Source organism: Bos grunniens, chromosome 7 (assembly GCF_055505025.1).
Source record: "Bos grunniens cultivar Pamir isolate PY7600 chromosome 7, Bosgru_T2T1.0, whole genome shotgun sequence".
NCBI classification, from domain to species: domain Eukaryota; kingdom Metazoa; phylum Chordata; class Mammalia; order Artiodactyla; family Bovidae; genus Bos; species Bos grunniens.
The window spans coordinates 11,412,285-11,419,222 of NC_141171.1; positions in this window are offsets into that span (position 1 = coordinate 11,412,285).

Genomic DNA, 6,938 nt, shown 5'->3' on the forward strand with positions numbered 1-6,938 from the left:
TCAGCCTTCTTTATGGTCCAACTTTCACATCTGTACATGACTACTCTTGCTCCTAGAACAGGGATTAGCACACAGAAGGTACTCAAAAAACAGCTGCTGGATGAAAAGACGAACAAACCAGGTATCATGAAAACATGGCTGGAGTTGGTTCTTTTTTTTTTTTTGCTGATGAACCTGGAGTAGAGAAAACACTCCAGATGTTGCCCATAGTGGGAGTGGAATTCAGACCTGACCCTGAGGACTGTGGGAACCACTGGTAGATTCTTAGCAGGGGAAGAACTGAATAAGGATTATTTCTCAAAAGATAAGGCTCTTTGCAAAGCAGGTCTTCACCAGCGGGGGAGTGTATGGGGCCTGAGAAAAGAAATGGGAGTAGATTCATTTGCCACCAGAAGAACTACATGTATCAACAAGGCTAAACTCAAAAACATGTGGAAGGAGGGGATAAAGAAGCAAGGTTAAAAAATGATAGTTTGCTGTTATTTATATAAATTACAAAAAAATCCAGAAAGGGATATTATGTATCAAGTTTGTGGAGCAGTTCAGAGTAGTGGGCAGTATGCCTGGCATCCTGGCTGAGGTTTGCCAGGCTGCATGCGTGCTAAGCTGCTTCAGTTGCATCCGAGTTTTTGTGACCCTGTGGACTGTAGCCCGCCAGGCTCCTCTGTCCATGGGATTCTCCAGGCCAGAATACTGGAGTGGGTTGCTATTCACTTCTCCAGGGGATCTTCCCTACCCAAGGACGAACTCACATCTCTCATGTCTCCTGCACTGGCAGGCGTATTCTTTAGCACTGGTGCCACCTGGGAAGCCATCTGGGTCCAAATTCTGGCACCACTGCACAGGGACGGTGAGACCCTGGGCAAGTTTCTTTCTTTTTTTTAAAAAATTATTTTTATTTATGGAATGAATTTATTTGGCTGTACCAGGTCTTAGTTGTGGCATATGGGATCTTAGTTCCCTGACCAGGGATCGAGCCCAGGCACCCGGCATTGGGAGCATGGAGTCCTAGCCACTCAGCCACCAGGGAAGTCCCTGGGAAAGTTTCTTCACTGCTCCGTGCCTCAGTTTCTTCATCTGTAAAAAGGGATGATCATAGTGCCATCTCCCTCATAGGGTTGCTGGGAAGTTTAAATGAATTAATTCTCATAAAGCTTAGCATGTGTGTGCATGCTCAGCTGCTGAGTCGTGTCCAACTCTTGGCATCTCCATGGACTGTAGTCCACCAGGCTTCTCTGTTCATGGGGTTTTTCAGGCAAGAATACTGGAGTGGGTTGTCATTTCCTACTCCAAAAGCAAGGAATAGGGCTGCAGTCATTGTTCACTTATTTTTACTGAGGCTGTTTCTGTAGTGGGGGAGGGGAATGGAGTTGGGGGTGTAAATAGAAATGACTTTCACTTTAACAATAATGTTATGTCTTTTACTTTAAATTATTGATTATTTTGATTGAGGTGCAACTTACATATGGTAAAGTACACAGATCTTTTGGCGTGTAGCAACATGAATGTGTATATATGCACCTACCCCTGTGGCCCCCACTCCCCTGTTGCATAAGTTTTACTTGTGCTCTTTCCCTGGCAAGCTCCTCATGTAGATTCTATGTAAATTAACTTTACCTGTTCTTGAGCTTCATACTTCATGGAATCATTTTATGATTTTTTTAAATGGCTAGACTTCTTTTCTCTTTAAGTTTTTTTTTTTTTAAATACGGACTATTTTTAAAGTCTTTATTGAATTTGTTACAATATTGTTTCTGTTTTATGTTTTGGCTTTTTGGCCACAAGCATGTGGGATCTTAGCTCCCAAAGCAGGGATTGAACCCACACTCCCTGCATTGGAAGGTGAAGTCTTAACCACTGGATCACCAGGGGAGTCCCCAAATGTCTGGATTCTTTCCCTTAATATGTATTTTGTTTTCTATTAATGTAAAATTCACCCTTTTAAAGTGTACAATCCAACATACACTAGATTGTACACTGTACAGTGTATGTTTGCAAAGAACATGATGTTTTTAATATTTATCCGTCATGTTGTGGATAGCAATCATTCATTCCTTTTTATTTCTAGGGGTATTCCATGGTGTGAATGGACCACAGTTTCTTTCTTCATTCATTTGTTGATGGACATTTGGTTGTTTCCAGTCTGGATCTGTTATGTATAAAGATAACTTTTTGACCACACCGTGGAGCGTGTGGGAACTTAGTTCCTGGACCAGGGATCAAGCCCACACCCCTGCATTGGAAGCATGGAGTCTTACCCACTGAACCACTAGGGAAAGTGAAAAAGTAAAAGTGAAGTCGTTCAGTCATGTCCAACTCTTTGGGACCCCATGGACTATAACCTACCAGGCTCCTCAGTCCGTGGGATTTTCCAGGCCAGAATATTGGAGTGGGGTGCCATTTCCTTCTCCAGGGGATCTTCCTGACTCAGGGATCAAACCCGGGTCTCTGGCATTGTAGGCAGACGCTTTACCATCTGAGCTACCAGGGATTGCGCTGAACCACCGGGGAAGTCCCGTTCATATCTTTTTGTGGACAAAAAAAAGTTTCCTTGGACTTCTCTGGTGGTGCAATGGATAAGAATTCACTTGCCAATGCAGGGGACACGGGTTCAACCTCTGGTCTGGGAAGATTCCACATGTCAAGCAGCAACTGTGTCTGTGCGCCTTAACTACTGAGCCCATGCTCTAGAGCCCACGAGCCACAGTTACTGAAACCTGCACTCTCTAAGACCCGCAAGACACAACTAATGATCTACTAATCAGTCGCTCCTGGGCTGCAGCTACTGAAGCCTGAACACCTAGAGCCTGTGCTCGGAAACAAGAGAAACCACCGCAATGAGAAGCCTGCACACAGCAACTAGAGAGTAGCCCCCACTTGCCGCAACTAGAGAAAGTCTGCGTGCAGCAATGAAGATCCTGTGCAGCCAAAAATTGAAAAAAATAATAAGTGTGTATATGTCAAAAAAATTTTTTTAATGTTTCATTGATTGGTATGAGGACAGCTTAGTCATGACATAGGTGCCTGTTCAATGCAATGGGTCTGATTGGAAATGATTTTTTCTGTCTTCGGGGGGTGGGGGTGGACATTAGCAATGTCTGGAGGCATTTCTGGTTTGGAGACATTGAGGCATGGGTGTTACTGGCATCGAGAGGCCAAGAATGCTCCTAAACATCCTACAAGGCACGGGATGGCTCCCACTGCAAAGAAGGATCTGGCTCAGATGTCAAGAGTGTTGGGCTTGAGGTTCCCTAGTTAACCTTATTACAAACTGCCAAATCATTTTCCAAAGTGGTCTTCTCATTTCTGGTTCCTCCACAGCCCCTCCTCCAACCTCGGTACTGTAAGTCTTTTCCTTTTTAGCTATTTGGGTGGGTGTTTAAAAATCTTTCCTATCTTAAAATAATTCTGAACTGAATCAGGCCAATATGACAAATGTGAACATTTTTTCATCTTGGGTGGTGGATATACTTTAGCTGGCTCTAATCTTTTCTGGATTTAAAGTTTGTGGGATTTTTGTTTGTTTCTTGTGGCTTTCTTGTTGCTTGTTTTGAATAGTAGAAGCTCCCCCTGGCTGCATAGATGGTGAATGCCGTTTTTTTCTTTTCTTCCCCCTTGTTTTCCAAGACTTCTTTACTGGACTCAACTGGCTCCAGTCTCCTCCTTCTCCGGCATCATCTCAGATAATCTAATTCCTCCAAGGTCACCTTTCACCTGCTTTCCTGGAGCTCCTCTTCTTTCCCCAGGAACTGGTTTTCTCCAGCTTTCCAACTTACCTGGCTTTGGCCTCTATCTCAACCTATAGACGTTCTGTTGTTCCATTGCTAAGGTGTGCCCAACTCTTTGTGAGATAGAGGTTTTGGCTAATAAAGAGAGCTGGCTTTGTCTTGAATTCCTGCCAGCAGTGTGACTTTGGGACCGAGATTAACTCTCTCTGGAGCTCAGGTCAACCACCTGACAATAGATATGAACCATGGATGTGCTAATACACACAGCTCATCTATTCCAGGTGAGAGTTAATCTGTTGCTGTATTCAGATTTCTCAGAACAAGGCTGAGCACCAGGACAATGGGGTGAAAAGTAGGGGAGGCACTTGCCTCCAACACAGCATTTAAGGGGGTGCCCCCAAATTAAATATAAACATGTTTTATGTGTTTTTTATGTGCAATTTTTGGAGAAGGCAATGGCACCCCACTCCAGTACTCTTGCCTGGAAAATCCCATGGACGGAGGAGCCTGGTAGGCTGCAGTCCATGGGGTCGCTAGAGTCGGACACGACTGAGCGACTTCCCTTTCACTTTTCACTTTCATGCATTGGAGAAGGAAATGGCAACCCACTCCAGTGTTTTTGCCTGGAGAATCCCAGGGACAAGGGAGCCTGGTGGGCTGCTGTCTCTGGGGTCGCACAGAGTGGGACACGACTGAAGCGACTTAGCAGCAGCAGCAGCATGTGCAATTTTTAAAAAATCAAAAGTAATGAAAAAACAAAAATCCAAATAAAGACAGGATCAGGGCTTCCCTGCTGGCTCAGTGGTAAAGTATCCACCTTTCATTGCAGGAGACACAGGTTCAATCCCTAATCTGCAAAGATCCCGCATACCTCAGAGCAACTAAGCCTGAGTGCCATGACTGTTGAGCCTGTGCTCTGGAGCCCCAGAGCCACAACTACTGAGCCTACATGCTGCAACTACGGAAGCCCGCAAGCCCCAGCGCCTGTGCTCTGCAGCAAGAGAATCCAACGAAATGAGAAGCCGTCTCATCACTACTAGAGAGCAGTCCCCGCTTGCCACGACTACGTTGCCCACACAGCAAAGTAGACCCAGCACAGTCAATAATAAACAAGTAAATAAAATCATTATTATTTTTTTAAAAAGACAGGATCAGTAGTTCTGAACGTTTCCTTTTGCAGGTGCCAATATGGCTTGACGTGGCACTGTTATGGCAACCCACTCCAGTGTTCTTGCCTGGAGAATCCCAAGGATATGGGAGCCTGGTGGACTGCCATCTATGGGGTCGCACAGAGTCGGACACGACTGAAGTGACTTAGCAGCAGCAGCAGCAGCACTGTTACTGACCCTGTCTTTACTTAAAATTTTGATATTTTGCTCATCAGATATTTTAGAGAGATTTTAAACATTAATTTCTTTAAAATACTGCATTCAAATATTATTTATCTTGATGACTCAGTTTTTTAAGATTAAAAAAATTATTTTTTTATTTTTGGCTCTGCTGGGTCTTCGTTGCTATGAGTGGGCTCTCTCTAGTTGCGGAGAGCAGGGGCTACTCACCATTGTGCGTGTTTCTCATTGCAGTGGCTTCTCTTGTGGAGCACAGGCTCCAGGTGTACGGGGTTCAGTAGTTGCAGCACTTGGCCTCAGTAGCTGTGGCTCTCGGGCTTAGTTGCTGCACTGAATGTGGGATCTTCCCGGAACAGGGATGGAACCCACGTCCCGTACATTGCAAGGCAGATTCTTAACCACTGAACCACCAGGGAAGTCTCATGAGTCTTTTGCTTTGTTTGGTTTGGTGTTTGGTGCCCCCCTTTAAGTTTGCATGCGTCACCCTCATTCTGTCCCCGCTTCCCCACTTCCGGGTATAGAGGAAGTGCTCTGTAAGTGTTCTGATGTAATTATTACACACAATATCTACCTTATGTCATGTAAAGCCTCCCTCTGGATTGACTGGTTTCTCTTCATTGGGCTTTTTGACTGAAGTTATACCTGTGATGACTTTAGCTCTGAATTTGTCTCAGACATGGACCCTGCGGTAGCCTTATACTAAATGAAAACTGAAATGCCTGAACCTCTTTGGAAAACTGTGGAGAAAGATTTAATTGTGTCAAGGGCTTAGGGAGACTGGAAAGCTGGAGCAGGCTTATGGAGTTTGCCCTACTTACTTTCCTTCCTCCTTCCCACCCCCCAAATCTCCCATAGCTGAGAAAAGACTGACAGTACCAGGTATGGCAAGAATTAAGAATCACTGGAACTTTCACAGGGTGCTAGTGACAATGTAAAGTGGAACAACCACTTAGAAAACTGCCAGGATCTACTAAAGCTGAACACTCACATGACCTTCCACTCACCATTTCACTCCCAGGTATTTGCCCTAGAGAAGTAAATTCGTTTTCACAAAAATACTTGTATATGATTTATTAATAATGGCCAAATATTGGAGAAAAAATGTCTATCTATAGGTGAATGGAGAAACTACATTGGCTATATTGTGGAATAGCCACACAGTGGAATACTACTCAGGAGTAAAAAAGCAATATGCTGTACATATTGCTATGTACAGCGATGTGGAAAATCTCAAAACATTTTGTTGAGCAGAAGCCAGACACAAAAGACAATCTACTGCATGATTCTGTTTATATTAAATTCAAGAACAGACAAGATTATAGTGATAGAAATAAACATAGTGGTTGCCTGGTTGGGGCAGGAGGGAGGAAAGGGGTGTGGCTGACTTGAGAGGGACACAACAGAACTTTCTGTGGTGATGGAAATGTTCTATAACTGCACCAGGCAATTGTCACTCGGGTATCCATCATCAGAACTCATGGGAACGCTCAACTCGGTAAAGCACTAGCGGGATAAAAAGGCTAGGAAATTTTCATACAAAGAAAAACTAAAAGTAACAACAACAACAAAAGTTTTATAACGAAAACATCGTGGTTTTGGTTTTTTCGGCCTGAACCTACATGGCCACTCGCAGTGTCTGACTCGACTTTCAGCAAACAGGAATTGTGGCTTAGGACCATTTCTCTCACTCCCATGCCCTGAGGGGCCCCTTCTCTACTGAAGGTGCAAAATGTCCCTCCACGCTGGCATCATTCCAAGCTCCCTAGCCTTTTCAGAACCTCTACGTTGCAGGACCACTTCAAAAACTTTCTTCGGCGTAGAGGCCATATTTCATAAGGGCGAGACACTCACCCTAGACCCA